The sequence below is a fragment of the Thermobia domestica genome, chromosome 5 (genome assembly GCF_964235325.1).
Source record: "Thermobia domestica chromosome 5, izTheDome1.hap1.1, whole genome shotgun sequence".
Classification (NCBI taxonomy): Eukaryota; Metazoa; Arthropoda; class Insecta; order Zygentoma; family Lepismatidae; genus Thermobia; species Thermobia domestica.
The window spans coordinates 77,363,583-77,388,506 of record NC_137458.1 but is presented as its reverse complement, the minus strand read 5'-3'; positions in this window follow the sequence as shown (position 1 = coordinate 77,388,506).

The following is a 24,924-nucleotide window of genomic DNA, read 5'->3' as shown; positions in this document are numbered from 1 at the left end:
ACCAATGTATATAATAAGATTTTTTTTAACTCCTACATACAAAAGTAAGCAGGGTTGGCAAGAGCCATGGTTGTTTTTGAAAATGCCAAAAAAGAAACGTTTTTTGGGGGGAGTTTAGACTAGGCTTTTTTGGTTTAAACCAGGTTTTTTTGGGTTTAGATATTTTGCTTTATGTATTTATATTACATATTGACAGAAATAAGTTTGTTTCGCCTTTGTGTTATTATGCAACAACGGGGTTATGCTGGAAGAGTTCACATAAGCTTAAAGAAGACCGGTCAGTAAATTTCTTAAATTGAGAAACTCCCGCCCTAGCCATCGGGAAAATCCCGTCATTACTCTAAATGTAAAACAATAACGGAAAAAAAATTCTGTTATTGCTTTGCATGTAAAATTTAAAGGTCAACGTATCATAATCAGTACGCTAAAACTGAGGTAGTAAATTACAAATTTAGTGCGTACATATCATTGAAAGTACAATCCAAGCTAATGTTGGAAGCTACGTAGGCAATCGATAAATTTTGTCAATTTATATCAGTATATTTAAGCAACCTTGGCTTCTTTATAAAACAACAGGCATCCAGGCATGCAGAAATATACAATTTAGTTTCGTTTCGTATGTTAAGGCTTATCATCCTTACGTAATACCGAGGTTATCAAGGAGAAGACTTTCGCTTAAAGTGACATCCGAACCGCTACTTTGTTTACGCATAAAAGAAGGGTTGTGGTTCGACCGAGAATTGAACATGGGACACCTTGATTAAAAGGTGAAAAGGAAATAAAACTAATGCAGATGGTTTGATGTATGGAAACGTCACCATGAAGTTCACACGATTCGCATTTTTCGTACCTTTTATTTTTTTTTCGGTTTAAACCAGTTGTTTATTTTTTAAAAAAGAAGAAAAACAGCTGGTGTAAACCAGCCAACCCTAAAAGTAAATACTTCTTTTTAAAAAATACTCAAATAAGTAGCAAAATTCTATGTAGTATTTTTACTTCAAAATATTCCATACCCTCTTTTTGGAACAAAATAAAATTAAAATAAAACATAAGAAAAATACTTAGATTTATATGATACACTTAAAGGCTGCACACCTAGAGCTTTTGGTTTTGTATATTCTTGAAATTCTACAGTTTTATATAAGCACCATCACGGTTTATTCAGTCCTCAAGTTTTCTGTATTTTTAACAAGAGGGATTGAACATAAAGGGTGTGAGATAAGAACATGGTAACCCATAATTTTACTATTTTAAGAAATTAGAAATTTTCTGCTGCACAATCCATTTTGAAAGTCGGAAAGCTGATTTTTCACATAAGTCTATACATGAGGGAATAAACGAAGCGGTATGCGTTGCTGCCTATCTGATGCTGCGTAACTCAGCAACTGAAAATTTGTTAGTTACCATGTTCTTGGCTCACACCCTTCATATCATTATGGAACTCTCCCCACCCCACCAACACACACACACAAAAAGGACTACGGAATATATTTAAGTTAAGATAAATACAACTGCATAACAAACATGATTGACTGGAGCTTTTGCGCTTCTATCGAGAAGTCCGGAATTCAACTCAGCATTCGACCATTCTGACAAAACTTTTCTTCATTCCATCTATGAAGTAGAAATAGTGCGTCTACTGTGAGTTGGCTGACTTCATTTCTTATTGTTTTTAAATCGTTATTATTACTAATTACACTGTTCAACAAATTTTGATCGAAAGTATGTAAATTCTTTGAAATTGCGATTTTTACATTCATTTAAGCATAATATAAAGGAAATGATAATAGAAAAATTTTCTTAGCTCAGGTTGTGAAAAAAACGCCCTTGTACAACAGTAGCTGTATATATACAAATGTATTAATATTTATAGAACATTTAAGCAAAATCCTTGTAAAAACCTACATTTCACTTTTTTTTATCTATTTCACTGTGACGTGATAAGCTGGGGAGTTAAGAAGTACCCTAACCTATAGCTTTCTATACCCTTGTACTTCCTGTTTCAAAATTGCGCAAATACCAGTTTCACAGCGATACAGAAAATAAAGTAACCGTGGTCAAGTTAAATATTAACAATTCCGTAATAAAAATCAGTATTAACATCAAAACATGAAAAATATGTACAAATACCTTTTGTGCAAGAACTACACTGCAATGTAGACAAAAGTTTCAAGTGATCCCTTGTACAGGATTATGTTTATTTAGTTTTGAGCGTCTTCGCTTGGCTTGCCTTTTGTAGGTTACATCTGGAGCATCCCTTGCAATAGTCCAACAGTAGTCGGCCAATATGTTAGAACTCCACTTTCCCTCATATCTCTTCTCCATGGCTGTAATATGTTGATGGAAACGCTCACCATGTTCGTCACTTACTGCTCCACAATCTTCGGGAAAGAAGTCTAGATGTGAATGAAGAAAGTGGAGTTTCAGAGACATATTGCAACCAAGATTTTCGTAGCACAATAACAACTTTGCTACCAGTTGTTTATAATTTGTTGCTCGGTGTCTTCCCAAGAACTGTGAACAAATACTCTTCAAGCTTTCCCACGCAGCTTTCTTCTCACCTTGGAGAATTTTGTCGAACTTGTGATCTTTGAATAGTTGCTTAATCTGTGGCCCTATGAAAACACCCTCTTCAACTTTGGCATCACTTAATCGAGGGAATTGTCCTCTTAGGTACTTATAGGCCTCATCCTCTTGGTTCATGCTCTTAACAAAAATTTTCATAAGACCTAATTTAATATGTAGAGGGGGAAGCAAAATTCGGTTACGATCTACCAGTGGTTCATGCTGCACATTTTTCACTCCCGGCTGAAGAGTTTCTCTGGTACTCTAATCACTTTTGCGGTAATGAGATCCACGATCTCTGCTGTCCCATTCACATATAAAGCAACAATACATTGTATACCCTAACTGCATACCTAGCAACAGTGCTATTACTTTAAGGTCACCACAAATGAGCCAGTGAAAATCGTAATATTTAATGGCTTGAAGTAAACGTTTCAAGTTTTCATAAGATTCCTTCATATGAACTGCGTAACCTACAGGAATTGAAGGAAGTTCATTTCCAATATGTAAAAGCACTGCCTTTAAACTCACTTTGGACGAATCTATAAAGAGCCTCCACTCCGTAGGTTCGTAATTAATTTTAAGTGCCCTCATGAGACCATTTACATCTGTACATGCCACAAGTGTGTCTTCCATAGTAAAAAATGAAGTGAACATCTTCTCCCTATTCCGATACACTGAAATATTTACTTTTTCCTGCAATAAATTCCATTGCTTTAAGCGTGACGCTAAAATTTCGGCTTTGCTTTTCGAGAGGTCCAAGTCTCTAATTAGATCACTTAGTTCCTCTTGAGTAAGTCTATGTGGTTCACATGGAGGTTCTTCTACAACAAACGTAGGGTCCTTCGAAGTACTTGATTCAGGAGCTTCAACTTCTTGATCATCATCAGAAAAAATATTGTATTCTTTAGGTGGGTCAGGAACAGGTAGTCCATGTGGAACAGGGCGCATTGCTGAAGGAATGTTAGGATAGATCAAGGCCCGCTTCTCCTTCGTGGAAATTCCCTTCTTGACGGAAAGAACCATACAAAAATAAAAAATCTCTGATGTGGTCGCTTGGCTCCCTCCAAATCATGGGCACTGCAAAAGGCATTGAGCACCCCTTCCCATTAATCAAATTTCTTAGATTGCTGGCACAAGTGTTACACACAATGTGGGGTGCCCAAGATTTATCTTGGTCTCCAATTTTAAAACCAAAGTAATATTGATAGGCTTTCCTTATTAGTGGTGTTATAGTCTGCTTTTGTGAGGAAAATGTCACTTCCTCACACACGTAGCAGAAGCTATCCGCACTGTTTATACAATTTCGCGGCATTTTTGTTTATTGAAATCCTCAAAATGTCACTTGAAATAGTTCCGACTACTATTTAAAAATATACATTCGAAATACCAGTATTTTTGCGTACTTGTAGTTGTATTTTTATGTCCTGCACTACAAAAACGTCACACCCAAAACGCTGATAACTGCACTAAACCTGTCTTTTCTAACAATAGCAAAACACTACTGAGATAAGGAACACAATTAAACCAAGCGTTCATATAATTTCTCCAGTGTTGCCGGATCAGTGTAACATTTTACCCCAAACGAAGCGAATATATTTATTTTTAAAGCGTTATTATTAGACTTGCCTGTAAAACGAAAAGTAGAGCTAATATTCGAAAATAACTTTCAAATTCGTGATTAGCACCACAAAATCAATAAGAATTAGCTGATTTTGTTCAATATACATTTTCGTTGTTTAACAGTGTTACCAGCAGTGACAGTTTTGCGAGGGTTAGGGGGGCGGTCTTTCGGACTGAAGCTTGTTCCCCAAAATTACGGAATGTCTAAAACAAACGAAATATCTATTAGTTATGCCTTTACTGAAACTTTAAGCTGCCATCAAATAAAAATTACGAATGTTTAGAAAAACTAAACATTAGTAAGAAAAATACCCTCCCAAAATACTTTTCTAAATCCGCCACTGATTCTCAGTATAAAATGATCTTCAAGGTTGTATCCGGAAGATTATCGCTAAATATATAAACGAAACGAAATACAGTATTAGTTATGCCTGTACTCATAAACTTCAAGCTCCTCCCAAATAAAATTAGGAGATTTTAGAAAATGAAACAATCAGAGAAACCAGTCCCAAAGTACGTTTCTAAATCCGCTACTGATTATTTGTATAAATTAGTATTCAAGGTTGTATCCGGAAAATAATTGCTAAATTGTTGCACAGCTACAGTATAACAGAAATGTGGAAGTACGGTTAGACGGATATATTGATAAACGTACGCTTTGACGGATATATAGAAAAACGTAAGTTTAACTTCTGCGTTAGAAGCTAGAGTACTAGGCTCTTAGAAATGAAACAGACGACAAACTGAAATGATATCGAGAAGAAAAAATATCGATAACTCAAAAGTTAAAATAAAGTTAAATAGCCTCTAAAATTGCCCTCAAATACTACATTCTTCATGTTAGCTTTAATTCGTAAAACATGTGTTCCATCCATCTTGATGGTGAATTTTAGAGCAAAATATGGCATTTAGGTCATGGAATTCTTATCTAAGTATAGAATATACTATAAGAAAGCTATTTAGATAGAAAAATCATGAAAATGAAAAAAGCCTAAATTTCCAAAATTCTCGTTTTTTTTCCAAAAAAGCCGGCTTTTTATGTAAAAAAACATCGATTCAAAAAAGCCGGCTTTTTTGCATCTCTACTTAAAATACACTAATTGGTTTGAAATCCATTGCTCTAATATCAGAACTTACAAAATATTGCGAATAGTCTAATATTTCAAATAATCATTAACTAGTGTGTAATATAAGGTACGCTTATAATCCGGCTGTTTTACAATTGCAAAATGAGAAAGAAATACGTTCTTAAGAATGATAAACATATTTCAATATTTCTGAAAGGACACAACAATTTATTAAAAGTAGAATTTATATGTTTACATCAAATTCATTGAAATAAATAAATGTACATTTCTGTAGTTTTAACAGATATTAATATAAAATCAAAATTTAGCAATTATAAGAACGAAAAACGAATCATATTATTGAACAACAATAATTATTTTAGTATACTTAGTACTATTACACAATGAATCAGAAATAGCTGAGCACATTTATTCTCTTTCCTGGTATATTTAGAACAATCAAAGAAATCAATTACAAAGAAATAGGCATGATTCTGATATAATAGTCTATAAGGACTGACATACTTTACAGCTGCCAAATCTCACATAATTTATTTTACACGTATTTTCATAAATATATTATCCTGTAAATGAATGAAAAGGTAATTTAGCTATTTAATAGATTACCAATGCATTTACGCTAACATTGAAATTATATATATATATATATATATATATATATATATATATATATATATATATATATATATATATATATATATATATGCATTATACTCAATAATTTAATTACTATGTTCATTGTTAAACTCCATACCTACCTTTGCATAAGTAAAATATACATACGACAACTGAACTGAAAATTTAAATTATTCATGATAATGAGAAAGCGAAGTAATTATTTAATAAGGCAAAGAAATGGTGTGCTCTTTCGCAATTATTATTTGAAATTGTTAAAAAAAGAGAGAAAAGTAAATTAAGATTTTCATAAGAAATGATTTTCCAGTTTAACTTTCTGCAATTTAAATAATCTACAATATGAATTTATATTTCAAATATAATGGTATGGAAGAGTATCTGGATTATATACTTTTCTGCAAAATATATTATACATTTTTTATTTTTCGAAGAATCATTGTCTTTTATAATTATTTTAAATCAAATTTAGTAATGAAAGACAGGTATTCAATTCCAGTATGCCCTTTCGGACACATTATAAGAATTTGCGTTAAAGTGTTACGAATGAACAGACATTAAGCATTGCCTATGGAAAATGGAAGGCTGTGAACCATTTTAGTGCTTACAGTGATAAATGGGAAATTGTTAGGGAAACTAACTGTAAATCTATGAGAGGTATTAAATTCGGTATTCTGATTCAAATTTCATAAGTTTTGACTATAGATGAATATTAGAATTAAATTACTTTCACTATAAATTTTGTACACTAATCGAAATCTTTTCAGAACTAGTCATCCAGTTAGAAAACACAGTCACTATTTTTAGTAAAATTTTGGATGGTAAAATTTACTATCTCTTATGCACCAACTGTTAAATGAATCTCTGAGACTCGTTTTAATAATTATATTGCCAATTGACAACTGAGTGGATAAATACATCGCATAACTATTTTTTCATTACTTTTACAAACCATTCTTCTAAATATGTTTTTCATTTTCTAAGCAGTTCGTTATCCTACACCAAAAATTCGTCCTTGCCATCTCGTTAGAGAATGTCACATATGTGTACACAGGACAAAGTTCGCCTGGTATGTGCTTTACTAATGAAATAAAACCTATATTTTGCTCAAGCCGTTAAAAGTGAAAATCCTAAAATACAGTAGAAATACTTCTTCTGAAACATGAAAGGCCGTATGAATTACCAAGATATAGTAAAGTAAATCTAAAAAATGCTACCAGGAAATTCTATTTATATGACTGGTTTTCTTGCTTTGCTTCAGATACATAGGTACATCACATCATAGCAACTATTAAATCTAATGGTTTTGATTAAAATGAAAGTAAATGCTAAAGAAACTTGTTAATAACCAAAGTCACTGTGAAAGTATTGATTCCTTTTATGAACTAACTCTGTGCTCTCTTTGAGATCTTGGTGAAGAAGTGTCTCGCTTGGTACTTAAACCCAAAATATAATCTGAGAAAGTTTCAATGTGGTTTTGCTCTAGCCCATCCACTACTACAATTTGATTAATTTAGAAAGCCAGATGCAAAAAGCATTCTTTCATGTCCAGCACGTTGCTCCTATATTTGTTTCCATGGAAAAGGCTAATGACATTTGGCTTTATGGAAATTGAAAAGAGCTAAACGACTAGAGTTAGAAAACGATACTTATAAAGAACTTACTGATATTACACGGTATTACACGGGATATTACGTACAAAAGCAAATTGTATTAATAAGTGTAATTCTAGTCTGATCACTAACAGTAGCATTTGCTTTTACCCCATTAATAACCATCATTACTTTTTTGCGGCTAATACATTTAAAGAAAATGCACCTCCTCAACATTGTTAATTATATCCATTATAAGTAAGTTCAGACGCATATAAATAAACACTTCATGTCAACAAAATTTTATTAAGGTCATCTGTAGTGTATTTGTGTGTTGCTTAGTCATGTTGTCTACTGTTCTTAATATTAATTTATTTTGTTTTAAAATGTTTTCAATTTCCAGTGCTGCTAGCTCAATTCTGGAATTTATGAATTAAATAATCGCACATCTTTCGTAAGATTTTCTATTTAAAATGGAAACAATGATGGGCCTTTGAGTTTTCATTCCAAGATCTCATGCACTACCTAAAAGAAGAATCACGTGTGGCTATTAAAGTTAGAATTTCTTTAGTTACCCTAAGCGAAGAAGATCACGATACTTTATTTACTTACTCAGTATTGATAATATTGGTGTATTATTCAAATGGAGTTGTTATTCTATAGACTGAAAACTGGGAATAATATTTCCATATTAGAATAAACTAGAGCTTCATTCAATTTATTTTCCAGTAAACGGAGTGAAAAATCTCAAGTGATTCAACGTTATTTTTGCATTTGGGAGGTCGTGTTTTGATTCCCACTGCCGATCATCCTGACTGGAGTTTCCAAGGATTTCCCTCAGTTCCAACAGGCTAATGCCGGGATGACATCTACAAAACAGGCCTTGACTAATGCATTTCTATTAAACAAGAGCAATTCTAAAAATTAATTATATAATATCGACTAAAAACAGCATTCCACTTTTTTACTATGTATTTAAATATTAATCAGTGTCACAAGAAACATATCAGTATAAAACTAATTTCAAGATCACATCTTCTATTACAAACTATGTTCCACAAACTTCTAGAATGTTTCAACATTCTACTTATTTCTCTTCTTCTCTAAAAGAAGGCATGTGCACCAGAACTATAGCAGATTCTGCCCTAACAATTTCCAAATTCTTTCTATTGTTATTGCTGTTATTAGATATCCAACATAAAATTTCCCTTGAGCTGTATCTGGTGATTGTTAAATAAATAAATATGTATTTTTTTACTTTCTTCGATGTATATGTGGACTGATACATAAACAAGAATCGTTGCAAGATGTAGCAGCATAAACTAATAATTCAGTATACTTAACTTATGTTTTCATAGTTTTAGTTAAGTTGAAATCCATTTGGGTGGAATGTGGAAGCATATACAAAGTGGGGTTTTGTATCTATCTAAACAGAAGGGTTGTTTATTTATTTTATTTATTTATTTATGACTTATTTTATGTGCCGAAGTTAAGGCACTGCAGACTTCTCACAGCACTTAACCATGTGGATACATTCTTTTTTTAAAAAATCAAATACACAGAAAAATACACAGAAAATATTAACAATTACAGAATAAAAGTATTGAATCACATAAAAAGAATATACAACTTAAGCAAAAAAATAGTTAAACACTTCAAAACAAAAATTGGAAATAATATACAACAGAGGAAACAAAATAATATGGGGAAACCTAAATTGCATATTGCATATAGTGGTATTAGAAGTATGAATATATAAGTTGTACAAATTAGCATAGGTTACGTATTGGTTGTGTGTTCTTATATGAGTTATTGATAATTTGGTGAATTTCGTCTTTATTGTTTCATTTTATCATGTTAAAATTAAATCAACTAAAAATTAATAATTTCTTTTAATAAAAAAGACACTTGTTGTTAAATGTCATAATCAATTTTTTCGAAATTGGCTTTTCGCAACATGCATAGAACAAATTAGATTTCAGATACGACATTCAATGAAATTATACTCAGTAATTGTTTTACGTAGTGATGTAGCCAGAATTGCACTACCAACATCATCTCTCATGAATATCAATGATAAAAGTATATTTTTTTCCGTTCTTCTATTTTTATGAAATGAAAACCTCAAGTTGAAGCTGGTTGCTTCCCACCTTTCGGTTTGTCCTAGTTTAGGACACTAAGACCGAGTGTAAACTTTTTTGAGGGAATAACTTATGAGATATTGTTGTTTCAGGTGTATGATATTTATTCTTATACCTATCGTTTTTTTATCTAGTTTTCAGTAAATGTGTCTCGGAAGAAAAGAGAGGGAAAAGTGTGCAGAGAAATAGAGTGAAGTAGATACTGTGGATTATAGAAATTTATAGAAAGTAGAAGCCATTGTTGGTATCTCTTGCGATATCACTAACTAAGGCATAGAATAATTAGAGTACTATTAACAACGACAAAAAATTGATGAATGAAGTCACGATGCATTTGAAACAGGTTTAACAACTGCAAAGTGATTAAAATTTTGATTTGCTAACGGATGCAAATCGAGAGAATGTCCCTAGAATTATCAGAGAAGCTTTTGCGTCTACGCTTAATATTTATTTAATGCCAAATAGACCAATGAAAATAATATATAGTAACACAATTGACCTTGGAGCAGTACAAAATACACTCACCTAAAAGCATACACACAGATATAAGATTACCACACGCAATAGGATTATACGTACTTACACTGCATATGAAATAAAGGGTGTCCTTAGCGTCATGCAATCTAACCTAAGATCATTAGAATTGTTTAACTATGATTGGAGATGAAATAAACCCCCACAAACGGTAAAGGTCTGTATTTTTAAATATGTGTAGGCCATAAAATCTTCTGTGAAGTTTCAACGTTTGTCCTCGCTTATTTCAGAAAAAAGTGTATATGCATCGTTCTGATATTTTGTCCCATATTCTTAAAAGCGACGAATTTACATTTACAATACGACGGTCGTGTAAGTAATATTTGGGAATCTAGCTGAATCTTCCTAGTTTAGATGAAAAGTTGCATAGCTTATAAAAATTTTAATGTTTTGTAATATCAGGATGGTATTTTTCATACCGTTATTTATACCCTTAGAAGAAAACTATTTGTAACTATGGGATTTAAAGCAATTTGTATGAATAAACTCCAAGATACTATATTTAAATCGTAACAAATATTCTTTTCTATATATGCATTATCAGAAATTAACAAGAAAATGGATTAAATAAAAACATATGTATAGCAATGTTAAATAGAGTAACTTATTTCTTGAGGGATTTAAAAAAAGAATCCAGAACAAACCTTTCAACCAAATATATATAGTTATCACTACTACGGCAAGATGCACCTAAGCTACAGAACACATTGTTATTTGATTTAAGTCTAGATCACCAGAGTAAGTCTATAAATTTAACATTTAGACTTGGAGACCTTATTGCGATTTAGAAAATCCCCAAATTATATCATAAGTAATTTCTTTAAACTAAATTAGACTAACAATGACACTATATTTTAACAACCTGTTCTGGGAAAGTTAGTTGAATCTATATTTTAATAAGTTAATTAAGAAATTATAATTATTTGTGAAACACATTTTGTATCCACTCAACACTCATATAATTCAGAAATCTTAATGCAATTCAGACTTGTGGAACTAAATTCAGTTTTAAGAAAACATACCCAAAACGACAAATAACACCTCGCTATGTATTTTATAAGACAAAGGTGAAGTTGTATTTCAATAGATATTGCAAAATTTACTTGTCTATCTTGTGCGATACATGTAACTAACAAGATTGTAAGCAACAAACATAATACACTTCATTCATTGTAAATATAGATTATACAATGTTTATGCGTTTAAATCGGCAATATAACATACACGATTTTCATATTTTATTTGATGGGAGTGGAATAATTAATATTTCACTCCAAACTTATTGATCTTTGTTTTATGTTCCAGAGTCCATACAGAGAATATCAAGATAATGTTTACATAAATGTTGCCATATTCTTATTTACGCTACGTTATACCTGGATAAAATAACATGTACATATGAGGAAAAAGTTATGAATATGTTACTAGGTCTGGTTATCCTATAGTCAGTAATAAATTAGCTATTCAAATTAATACTGTGAAGTTTTCTATACACAGCTATACATTAAATCATCTCAGAACTGAAATATAGACCACTTATTTCTATTGAAATCTTCACAGGCAGTTTATATGTCTCTTGAGTGCAATATATATATCATAAATTATGGCTCTCAAGTCGCTTAAAATTTCTATCGTTCACCCATATATTTTCCATTTCCTTGATATTAGATAATATAATATTCCATAATCTATCCAAGATTATAGTTTACTTCTTCCGTGTATAGAGAAGGAAGAATGGTCTTATAGTAAAATGGTAAGCAAACTCTGCCACACTGAGAAAGCTGATTCCAATGAAAAACGAAATGGCGCCTCCAACTGAGACTAGAAATAAATATGTTATAGAGAAGTCATAATTTTAGTATTCAATTTAAATATTTTAAATTTTATTTATATAATCTTCCTAATGTTATTATGTAAATACCAACTGGTCTGTTAACATAAATGAGGTAAAACACAGAAAATCACACACACACACATGCGCACATACATACATGCCTGAGCACAATACCGATCTTTCATAGTTATCAGAAAAGCGCATGTAAGCATAAACAATTCAGTTTATTATACTTGGTCTCTAGGGTAAGTATCATCTCTCATACAGAGAAATTAACACGTAATGTCCTATTTCCACTGAGACAAACTGAGTATGTTTGCAATCACTCAAAATGCTAATCCTTAACCTTGATGAAAGCTTTTCATATTTTATTAATTTGATATATTAATGTGTTTAATGTTTGCTTTGTTAGATCTAAAGAATCATCCAGAGACTTTCAGAACAGGTTGACATTTACTTATTCTTCTAGCAAGGTCAACTTACAAGATTTCGATTGCTAACAAATCCGGTGACTGAGGCGACTTTCCCATTGCTGGCGAAGTTCCCTGCATAGCAATCTACTGCCTTTCGTAAATTTTAGGAATGACGACGTAGTACAAAGTTGCTGCTCAAATTCACGTTCCTGATATAACTCTTTACGTCATTTAAACACTGTGAAATTACTTTTGTTCACTGTTCCATTCGTTTGACTCATTATTTAATTTCATTTTATTTCCAAAATGTATCATTTTATAATGTTTCCTCCTTTGAGGAATCGTTTGCTTACCGCACTCCTATTTCCAACATCCTATCCCGAAACCAAAATGATTTTTGAAAAATTTTTAACGAACGTTGTAAGTAACGGTTGAATTACGACACTTACCTAGAACGTCGCCTAGAATTCCAATATTAAAAGCCCGTCTGAAAGATATTTGACCACAACGGAAGAATAATGCACCTCTTTTACAGTAATTCGAAAAACACTCTTCTTCTAGTTGATATACTAAGCAACTTTTGTATGTATGCTTCTTATCAGAAGTAGTGATCTGGCTTGCTACGCAATATTTTAATTACATCACGTAGTAGGCCCAGTTGATCGTGTGCAGACGTAACAGCATATTGTATTAGATAAGGAACAAAGATTGGCTATTAAAAACTTTACACGTTTTCCTAGATTAAGCAATGTCACAAGTGGGCAAAGGCTTTTTTTGGTCATTCCGCCGTATTATAAGCCTGTGTATTGTGTTTGCATTTATATCATAATTCCAATCAATGGTATCTTACTTGTTAATCATCCTTCATAATAATGTTTACTGAATTACGTAAGAATGTTTACTGAGTTACATAAGAATGTTTACCAGTAGCGTAGCGTGATATTCTGAAATGGGGATGCCAAAGTTAGTCAATTGTGCGATACAATACTACTAAAATTAGCAATACATAGCTATACCGATGGGAAATATTGGGTTATAAAAATTGAGGGGGAGGCCCCCTAATTGGTGGCCTAGTAGGGCATACAGAAGCAAATGCGTGGATTACGTTAGAAGCCAATAAGCAATTATCTCAGCTCCTTCTTACCACTACCGTGTGACAAGAAAACTCGTCCCCGCTGTTGTATGAACATTGTTTCCAGTATAGTTACCTTTATTTCTTTCTTGTGGGCAGCTTCTTTCTCCGCATACCATACTTCAATCTCGTTCTTTAAAAAGTCGTCCCTAGAAATTTGTCATCTTGATTCCGGAACTCAGACGCCCATTCGTGAATATGGGCCTGAGTGTATACGTATATCATTTGAAGATGCAAATGGAAAGCACTTAAACCAACTCTGGGGACCTGTTTCTATGTATGTATTTTGTTGTCAGATATCCTGATACTGAAGGCAGATGCGTAAATCTGTCTTCAACATTCGGGGAACCGGTAAGACCTTTCCCTATTTTTAAAGCGATGTTCAAAATATTTATGTTCAAAATATTTATGTTAAAGCGATGTTCAAAATAAGTTGAAAAACAATGCTGTGAAGGATCAGAGGAGCAGAGTAGTCCTCAACATTGGGAGGAGGGCATATTTGAGGCTTATTCTGGAAGGAGGGGAGATGAGACTCATAATATAATAGATGAATCTGATTTCTGAGGTGAACCTGTTGTGTATTATATACTAGGCGATGAAGATGAAATTGTGATACGTATCAGTATTACAAATCAGTACCGTGAACACATTCTGAATTCTGAATACATGCATATTTATAATTGATATGTTTCTATTTACCCATCCACAATGATCCACATTAAAATTTTAGAACACTTGTTTTGTAATAAAATAAATAATGACTTCTCCAAAACTATGAAAGAAAATCAACTATGTATGGCGAAACAATACTCTTATTTGAGTAAAATTATGATGATCACAATAGCATTATAGGAATCGTTACAGGAATTAAACAAATAGTTGAAAATAAACTAGCAATAATTAATGACAATGAAATATTAAAGAATACGATTCTTTTTAAAAAATGAAACAAGTCAAGGGACCTCAATTTCATCTCACTTTCTTTTGTGGCATTCGGATACAAATCATCACAATTTCAAATCGGATGGGGGGACATGTCCCCCTTATCTTCTCGGGATATGTGCCAATGACTGAAGGGTCCAAGCAATCTTTGCGAGGGGCGGGGAATGCTGGCTCTATTGGTCTACCAGAACGGTGACCGTGATTCTACAGAATGCTTTATATTTATGCTTGTGTGTGTGAACTCCCTCAAAGAGTTTCTGGCCACGCCAGAGGACATACTATGGATTTATGATGCAGATTAATAGTTTGCCTTTTATTACGATTACAATTACGATGCATTTAATTACGGTTAAAGCATAACTATTTTTATACTATTATTTACATAACCGGCATTGAATTAACCATTTCTGTTTTGTTCTATCTCCTTGATGTTAGCGCTCGTACGTTCTGTACGTTCTGTACTGAGTTGGAAATACTTGAATACGCCAGCGTATATCGAAAGCAAAATGTAGAATTGCAAGGGATGAAGAGAGTTAAGGGATGAAGTAGTTGGGCATGCGCATTCGACAGAAATCAGACGAAAACCCTGTTACTTGCAGTAGGCCCGGATGCCTAAGGAACATAGCATCCGACAAGAGGAAAGACAGAAAATGTGCGTCTGAGTGACTCTCATGCGTAGGTTCCTCTTGTCAAAGTAAGGCGAGAGAGCACATCAAGAAGATTGCAGTGGAAATAATTGTGATAATTAGAAGCAAACAATTTGTATACAATGAAATACGTATTTTTTTATTAACAGGAAATGCCGGGCATACCGGCGTTCCCTTACGCTACGCCGCTGATGTTTACTGAATTAGCATCGGCATAGTACGCGCTGTATGTAGCACGGTATTCGGAATGAATATATATATATGTCCGCTTTGGTTTCTATTTATTCAATTACTATGGTTCAAGGAATATATTGGCATTTTTCTAAGATTTCTGAATGTCTTCTATTGTGAAGATGATGTTTGCACCATCATGCATGTAATTCTCGACCAAAATGGGAGCGTAGTAAGTATTGTAGCAAGCGAGTTTGATATGCTCTGCTTATATGACAGGTGTGATCAAGAGACTAAATAAACTTTTTATATATAGTCATCTTTATGTATTCCAGTACGAAGTATTGCCAAAGCTTAAGTTACGACTCATTTTTAGCTTAGTTGTTGTTTGGTAATACGGTCCGTGAAGCATAGATCGAAAATCCCGTTAAATCCAAATACGTGGAGAAATTTAAAACGAAAACTAATGGTTACTTGCCAGAAGCTTTATAGGCAGCACAGGATAAATTATCAACGGGAACGGGAGAGTAAGTCTCATGATATGTACATAAATACAACAAGAATTAAAGCATGCTCTACATTTTTGTTTTAGAAGAAACGTAGCAACTCATATGAAATGTTAGATATTATGTTCAGATTTTTAAGTCAAAACATAAAAAACTAAAGGGTTGGTGATTCTGAATGAAGATATAGTTGGGCTGTTTAAAGATTTTTAGAGTACTATCCGTGACACCCTCCCATAAGTTATACATTTCTCAATAATTGTTAAACAAATCCGTGAGGGAGAGTAGCAACGAAACTAATATATTTTTTTAGTGATAAATTGTCACTACTGATAGATTATGAACTAATTTAAATAGATTATATTCCTCCACTAAATTGATTGTGAAGGTATTTGTGTGTATGCCTTAGCATTTACACATAACAATAGAGAAACCAAGCTTAAATAATACTCATTTACTTCTTAAACTTAAGTGTTGCACATAGTGTTTAATATACTGAGCAAGTTGGGAAAATACTTATAAAGCTTCATAAATTTGACCATAATTACGCGGAAGAGAACTAATTATATTATGTTTAACTGCACGTCGTTCCTTAGGTATTTTTACCGTCCTTGACTGTTCCATGTTATGAGTAGATACAAAGTTTCTTCGGACAAAGAATCCATATATTCATTATTTATACAAATGTGGCTTTGTGTGTTTAGATTTTGAGCCGAACTAGGTGGCTAGGTAACTCTCCTTGCACGTATGAGTTTACAAGGCTCGAATAATATTTGAAATGCATACTACATGCCTTGTTCTACTGAATACAGTGGGGTTTACTTAGTGTGCGAGATCTTAGTTTGTCGCATAAATATTTATCTCTGATTTGACTGGGTGATTTTAAATGGAAAACTATTCACCATTTCTCCCTATTAAATATTTGTACTCAGGCTAAGAGTAGATTTATCAAAGTACCACAGTGAAGTACTTTTCTAAAATTTGGAAACTTGTATATATGTATATTCTCATAATGACAATGTAAGGATCGCTAAAGAAACAGGTTCGAGTTTTACTTGATAAATAAGGAAGCTACTGACATAAATGTGGTCCAATCTGCGGGAAGAGTAGGATATGCAAAACTGATGGCGGAGATGGTGTGTGAAACTAGGCACCACATAACATCTAAACTTTGTGTGTCTACTACAATTATTATCTGAAGTTAAGGGGAAAATTGAAGAGTGAAAGAAGAGATCTGGTCAATAGGATGTAGAACTGAATTATACCTTGCAGCTAAAATTCGGGTGCTGAATCTATTAAAATAAACATTTGCTAGATCGGTTGAAGAAATCTTGCTTCACTCTTGTTTCATGAGAACCCAAGTAGACATGAAAGTTAACTAATTTGATGTGATCAAACACGTTCATTTGAAAGACAGCTAATTTCATTAAATAGTAAATCACTACAATAGATGATAGGTATATGCAGCCTATTCTGTAAAAAAAAGCGACAACATGCATGATTTAAAAGACTGCCGTATGCTATGAGAGCTAATAGTTTAGCAAAAAGAAAAAAACATTGATATCATTTTGAAAGTTAAACAAAAATTAAATTATGTGTTTCGTATTCAACGTCACTGAGAATTGATGCGCTACCAGAATCACTAGTAAGCTATTGCATAGTCCCATCAATTGTGTTTTTTGAGTCTGCTTCGAAGTCCACATTAAATATGTCATCGGGACCATGTTAGTACTACGATCAACTGATACCTCCTTTCCTGATGTTTCATCCATACCTGGGTGAGTTGTTCTTCTTTAGGAACTTCATCTGCCTGATGGTCTTAGTAGACTGGTGTACAGTGGTATTCATCCAGATAGGCAATAAAATTCGGTCAGAAAATGCACTCTTTCCATGGATGGGTCGGGAAGAATGGCGAGATTTGAGATTAGACTAGTGGTAGAAAGTCCTGATGGGAGATGTAACAGATTGGTCACAATAAAGAGAGGAAACTCAGTTCAGTTATCAGTATTCAAAGATTGTATTTTTCAGTGGAAGATTATGGATTCCAGAAAGTTGTGGATACTGAGAACTGCAAAACTGTGAAGGAAATTTGAAGTTCAGACCCTTTCTCTGGGGTCATTCTACAATAAAATATTCTTGTGAATTAAGCAATCATAAGCTGCTTCAATTGACTTAGAAAACTACAAAATAGACAATAAGAACAGACTGTGATAAATGAAAGTATTTTTATATACCTTCGCCTAAATTAATTTAAAATGTATGCTTCCGACAGGTAACATACATATCTTACGTACCCCCAAAAAGGACACGGTTACAGTGAAATTTTCTTTCTTCGTGCTTTCCTTTCCCTCCTTCAACTAAACGAGCAAACAAGACATATAAATTAAATGAAACCTGCGTATTTCGAATGCTAAATCAACCTTCATATCTCCTTTCCTTTCTCAAGAAGCAAATGTGTTTGTTTCTTCCAGTGGATGGTAAACTGAATACTACACTGTTTGATTAGTGACAAACGTACATACTATTGCTGTTTGATTATTAACATTTAAGGTACAGGGTTACATGTGCTCTCTTTACTGCAAGTTACTCGAGCAAATTTGATGATGTAATATCTTCACTTGTGAGCTGAATGCAATCATTGTGGTTTGAAAATTGATTACATGAAGGAAAAGTTAATATCTTTGCTCCATAAATATTCCATAATATGGAACAAGTGGAGAAAAATTATAGAAATGGAATTATGATAAGGACCGTATGGGAGAATATAGGTAGTCACAAGTGCGAATATACGTATCGGTATTGTAAACAAACATATGTGCAGATAGAGCAGACCACTTCATGCAAATGGTAAATTTACGTTACAAATTAGTTATTCCATACTAAAGAAAGCCGTATCAGATAATACCTAGGTAATTTCTGCTGGCGGGACATATTAATACATATAGTAAAGCTGTATTTTATATAATTACCAGTACAGGTTTACTAATATCAAACAATGGCATCTCAGAGCAGTTAAAATATGTAAGTGTACAGTATATAAATGAGTACTGTATTAACTGTTATTTTTCTACTCTTCATTATTTCTTCTCAGCGAAAGGGAGCTGTGTTTTACTTGCAACTATAGCGTTAGTGGTATAAAATCATAAAACCGTTACAAATGAATTAAGAGCTCATATCACTACGAAAACCCTATTAAGGCATTTGTAAATACAATGTACTTACTTAACCTTCCCTAAAACGTTTCAGATTTTTAATTCTCTGGTACATGCACCAATAATTGCATGGAGATTGATAATGCGCCTCCAAACTGATTGGCTCTGGGAATGAATACGTCCTACCCTAGTACCTGCTATACTTTTATACGCAATCATTCAATAGGGACTTTGAACGCAATCATTCCAACAGACAATGTTGGAGGTCTTAACTCTAATGGAACGAAGACATCTCGATTAGTGACTGAAAGTATAATTGCCAAGTCATTTTGGTCGTGATTCTTTAGGAAACGAAAAGAGTGATAGTAAAAGAGAATAAATTCAGTTTTAAAAGAACCAAAGAGAAAAGAGGGTTTTTTAAAAAAACAAACATATAGTTAATACTGGGAGATGTTTAGTTTCTATTGCACTGATGATTGATCGACTTAAACTTTAACTGACCTAAGCTAAAATCTAATTACTAAGAAGCCATTCAGTTTAACATATTTTCCGTATAGTAATCGCTTTGTATAATCTTTCATAATCAACCATAATTACAGAATTCACAAATTAATCACCAGAATATTCAATGTGTCACATTTAGACTTCTGAATTAGCGGACTTAATTTCTCACTTCGTTTAATTGTTGAATTATTTAATGTTGATGTAGATGATGATGTAGTAAATATAAACATTATTATTGCTCCCTACGATAGTTATCATAAAAATACTAGGTAATTCACGTCCCTAGCTTTTCTACGAATAACTAATATCAAAAATATACAGAAATAGTAGTCCAGAAATGACAAGGACTCTATAAATCCATTACGAGTACGGGTAAGTATTAGAAGTAACCATAGAAATTTCAAAATACTGTAGCATTGAACCATGCAAATATTAGGAAATTACATGTAAATTAAAATGCGTTTACCTGCTATATCTAAGAAACCATGTATAACTTGTAAGCGTCTCTTCTCCTTGACAAATTTCCCAAATGCTGTCATATGACAGTAATCACCCGTTTTTGCTTCATCTGCAGAACTATAAAACACATCATAGTGAGTTTACATTTAAAATAGTAGTGAGTTTACATTTACATTTAAAGCTTTACACAATGCGTTTATTTGTCGAAACTGATACAAATATAAATGTATTGATAATAGTTATGTCTTAAAAGTGAATGTTTTGTTTTCATAAAGGGAATTATTGAATGTTTCATTAGTATAATTAGGAAAACCAATTCTATTATTGGTTAGTCGAAATTATATCAGTATACTGTACATAAAGAGCAAACGAATAGTTTTATAAATATTTTGTAATCAGACACATTTTAAAAAAATAATCTCTGCATTTGCAATCCATGAAGAAATACAACAGTGGCAAAGATTGACTTAAGTTTTGGTTATTTTTTCCCGCCCCCAATGTTCTTCATTTCATTAACATGCTCACAAATTATGTTACTGTTTAGTAGACCCCCACACCATAGCTGGATGAAATCCTTAGTTCGGTTACCGGAGGGAACATTCGAACAAAAAGTTGTAACATTCGTTTCAGGCCAGCCATTGCCAGTAATATTTTCTTCGGTTTTCCTCACTTGCAGCAGTCACGTGCCAGGATGGCCAGGCATACTTGTACCAGATCGCTTGCTTTCTTCCCCATTTCATTCTTTCTCACCTTCCCTGGGTAGTATGATCGCAGAGGGACATCATCTTTTGTACGTGTCAGGCTTTAGATGTCGGTAATGTCCGGAAATATGTGAAAATAAATAAACAAAAATAAAATAAAGACATTTTGTCTAATGTTAAATAGAAAAAGTATTGAAGAAACAGGTCCGTATTCACCAGGTTTCTGGTGTCAGGACATAGCAGGATGGAGTGTGACTTTAACAATGGGAAGATCGGAAAACTTAGAAAACGACACCAAATGCTCATTCTCATAATCATGACTGGGCACAGCTAATAGAGTTGTTTCCAAGAAAAGTTCTTTTGAAGTAATTGAAATGACCCAAGGCAATTTACTTGATTTGTTCACACTAGCAAAAACAGCTACAGATGATACCCAAACAATGAGGGAGCAAACTTTATATGGTAGTCTGCCAAATGGTTCAGTTATTTTCGTAATGAACCCGCTAAAGCTACATTATAAAACGTCATTCATTGATGACAAATTTTGTGTTATGGACCTTTCTCGACGACGCATAAAGAAACTCACTTTGGAACCTCGAGTGTGTTTATTGCGAATCTCAGCAGAGAAAAAGATAGATTTGTAATCTCTATTGCCTTATATTCCGCCAATATTTCATGACTTCTAGACAGGTTTACCTAATGCAACCAACGTGCAAGATCCACTGCTTGATTCTGAAGAGGATGATTAAATGCAGTTAGTGAGGCAAAGTTTGTAGCTATCTCCTTACAGTGTCGTCATATTACTTCTAATCCTAATATAAACGGAGGGAGTTCGTTTGAAAATATACTCTTGGTCGGTGTGCCCGCAGGTATACTTAACGATATAGTAATTTCTAAACCAAAACATGACTAATAGTTTCTGTACTTTATAAGAATTTCATAGTTAGAAAGTATGTTTTCCATAAAATTAATAGTAAAAACATATTAATAACTTCACAGCTTTTACCATAATTTTTATATTGCAAACTGTATATAAATCAGAAACTACTTTATATTCCAATATAATAATTGTTGACAAACCTTTTTATCGTTAATTGTAAGACTTCTCATACCATCACCACCATCAGTTGTTAAATATTAGAAAGAAAAAGGAATTTTAACACACGCGGAATTTTAACACAAGGTGAGGAACAAAAGTTGAAAACCACGATGAGAATCAGAGATTTTCAAGTTTTATTGCTAACTTGTCCCAGCCTCGTGTGTTAAAATTCCTTTTTGTCTTTTTAATGTTTAACAACCGATGGTGGTGATGCGATGAGACAAAGTCTTATAAAAAAAGGTTGAATAGTGTTTGTCAACTATGTGTGTTAGAGTTCCCTTTCTTTGTTTTTAAATTCGTGAAAATCCACGGAAACGATGTAATATTGCTGAAAACGTTCTAACAATTCTCTGGGTAATTTGGACACTTAGTGAATCAAAGTATGTATCAATGTAAACATTTGTGAAGTTTAACACAATAGTTCTACAATGTTCTATTAGAAATACAGCAATTATAACTGAATATGATGATGACTTGCTCCTTTTTTAACGTATCAATATATAATTGAACCTAAAGAAGTAAGTGACATAACATAATATCGTTAATAATATTGGTAAAAGTAAAATTCCAATTCGTAACTTCAAAGTATTTACAACGAAACATATTGTAAAAAATTAAGGCTTTAAAATTATTTCCTTAGGTGTTTTTACTATACCTTAATTAGTTTTTGCCTCTCATGAAAAATTTAGTAAAAATGACTTGTTACCTTTTACCCTGAGTCCGTCCAATTTATCTCACAAGATTTATCTAAATAAAGGTATGTAGAGGCAAAGTGCTGACTATAAAACAAATCTGCTGGAATCCATCTTCAAAGATGAATAATTCTCTGTAATGTAATTGGAGAAGCGAATTGCTTCAAAAATGTGACTTCAGGAACCAAACCAGGAGCTTTTTTAATTATGAACTCTAAGAGTATCCAAACGAAATTCGTGATTGCAAAATAATATAGCTCCATATTTATCATTCATGATTTGATGGATCAGAGCTCCATGCAATCAAGATCTGATTATATTACCGGAGCATGTAAAATGAAATAACTCGAAAATATATATTGAGTGTTATGCGATTCTTGCAATATCGCAAGATATAATAACTCGTATTTGTTGATATGTTCCACAATGCGCGTATTGCTGGGAAAAATCATGATAGGTGAAGAAAATATTGTAATACTATAAAATAGCGCTTAATAAATATAAACGGTAGATCATGTAAACGATTTCAAAGTATAGTGTGCAGAGTCGCAAATAGAGGAGAGAGGCAGGGCCGAAATTTAGTCATCCTCCAAGGTTAGTCAATAGAATTTACTTCAATTTTAGACCTATTTTCGTTTATATTGACAAAAGTTACTTATTGAGAGATTCCGTAAACACACAATATTCAACGACTCCACCCACTGAAAGTGGCAAATAATATTTTAATTTCATCGCTTTAAGGATTTGACCTAAACTGGCATCGTAAAATTTAAAATTGTAAAAAAATACCTGTTGCTGAGGTGGTTTTAATTCTCAATTAACCATGAAATTCTTAAATTCAGCCACGAAAAGCGCCGATGGCAGCTGCCTTTTGTAGCTTTGTATCAATATATGCACAGAAGTCATCAGAGGTATTAAGCTTATTTGATCTACAAATATTTTGGTTACCCTGCATGCTATAAATTGAAGTTTGGATGATGAAATATATTGGAAAAAGAAAGAACTTTAGTTGCCAAGGGGCTAATGATTTGCTCTCTCCTTGTCTGGAAGTTAATACATGGATAAACGCTGGGTCAAGTAGAACATTGGGTAAACTAGATACTCTGTTCTTGAGAAAGATCTTCTTAAAATTTTAAGTAATTCTGTAATATGTTAGAAAGAATTATTTAGACGCGCCGGCTAACATCAAGTTCTCCAACCATCAAAACGGGTAGGTCGAATTGATTGTAGAGCAATAAAAGAAAAATATTATTATTTTGAGAATGAAATAAATCGAATACACGTATTACTAGAACCCAGTACCGTGATATCGACTAGCCCCTTAACGTCTGTAGATAGTGAGATAGAACACACTTTAAATGAGCATTTAAAGAGTTCATAATAAAGTAAGAAAGCACAAAATGTTTTGAAAACTGCTATAGCTTACAACTATTAATAAAAATAAGTTAATTTGATTTGAATGCCTAATTTCATTTGCTTTCAACATTCGTGGCACTTACAAGATTCCAATCCAAATGACTATAGAACTAATATGCAGTAGGTGCTGAGCTCTTACTATGATTTGAAAGGATCCAGTACAAAACTCAAGTGTAAGTAGTCTTTTCTTCTGTTTCTCAATGGTTGTTACATCAGAATACACCATTTCATATTTATAGCAAATTCTTAAGTTATATTGTTGTGCAAGTTATTTTATAGATAGCCAACTGTTACAGTTGTTAAACCTTTCATATTTAGTAGGGTTAGATTAGTGAGGTTATGATAAATGAGGAAATATATTAGATAGTTTTTCATTTCTATGATCTAAATGATACTTGATTTTCTGTTATAGGTAAAACTATTAGTCCTTCAAACTATGCTGTTAAATACAGTAGTATCGGGATATTTATAGAATAGTAATATCCGTTTGTATGTTATTCCGTCCGTTAGACTGTACACAGTTATCAAAAAAAAAACATGATATGAGATTTAGACAAGCTGTTTTTCATTAGACTAAGGTACCCAAAAATAAATTTTTACATAATCCGGTTACTCTCACCAAACCAAAAATGTAGAAATTAATTACTTTCAGTTTCATTGGTTCTTCCCCATACTCAAAAATCGGGAAGAGATAGCGAAAAACGGTATTTTGAAATTGATTTAGGTCTGAAAAATAGGTTGCACTTATCATAATTCCTTATTGAAACGACAAATGGTAAAAATAAGCAATTTGTGGTTTTAATACTTTAATTGATATCAAGTAGCTATCCTGTCAAGAAATTCAACATATAATACACACACACACACACACACACACACACACACACATATATATATATATATATATATATATATATATATATATATATATATATAGATATATATATATAGATATATATATATGTAATCTGAGACCGTATCTATCTCCTGAAACTATAAATGGTAAAACTATAATTTTTGTTTCAATATTAACAACGATAGACCGAGAATGGAAGTGAAAGCGATCAGTTTTCTTTTACGTGA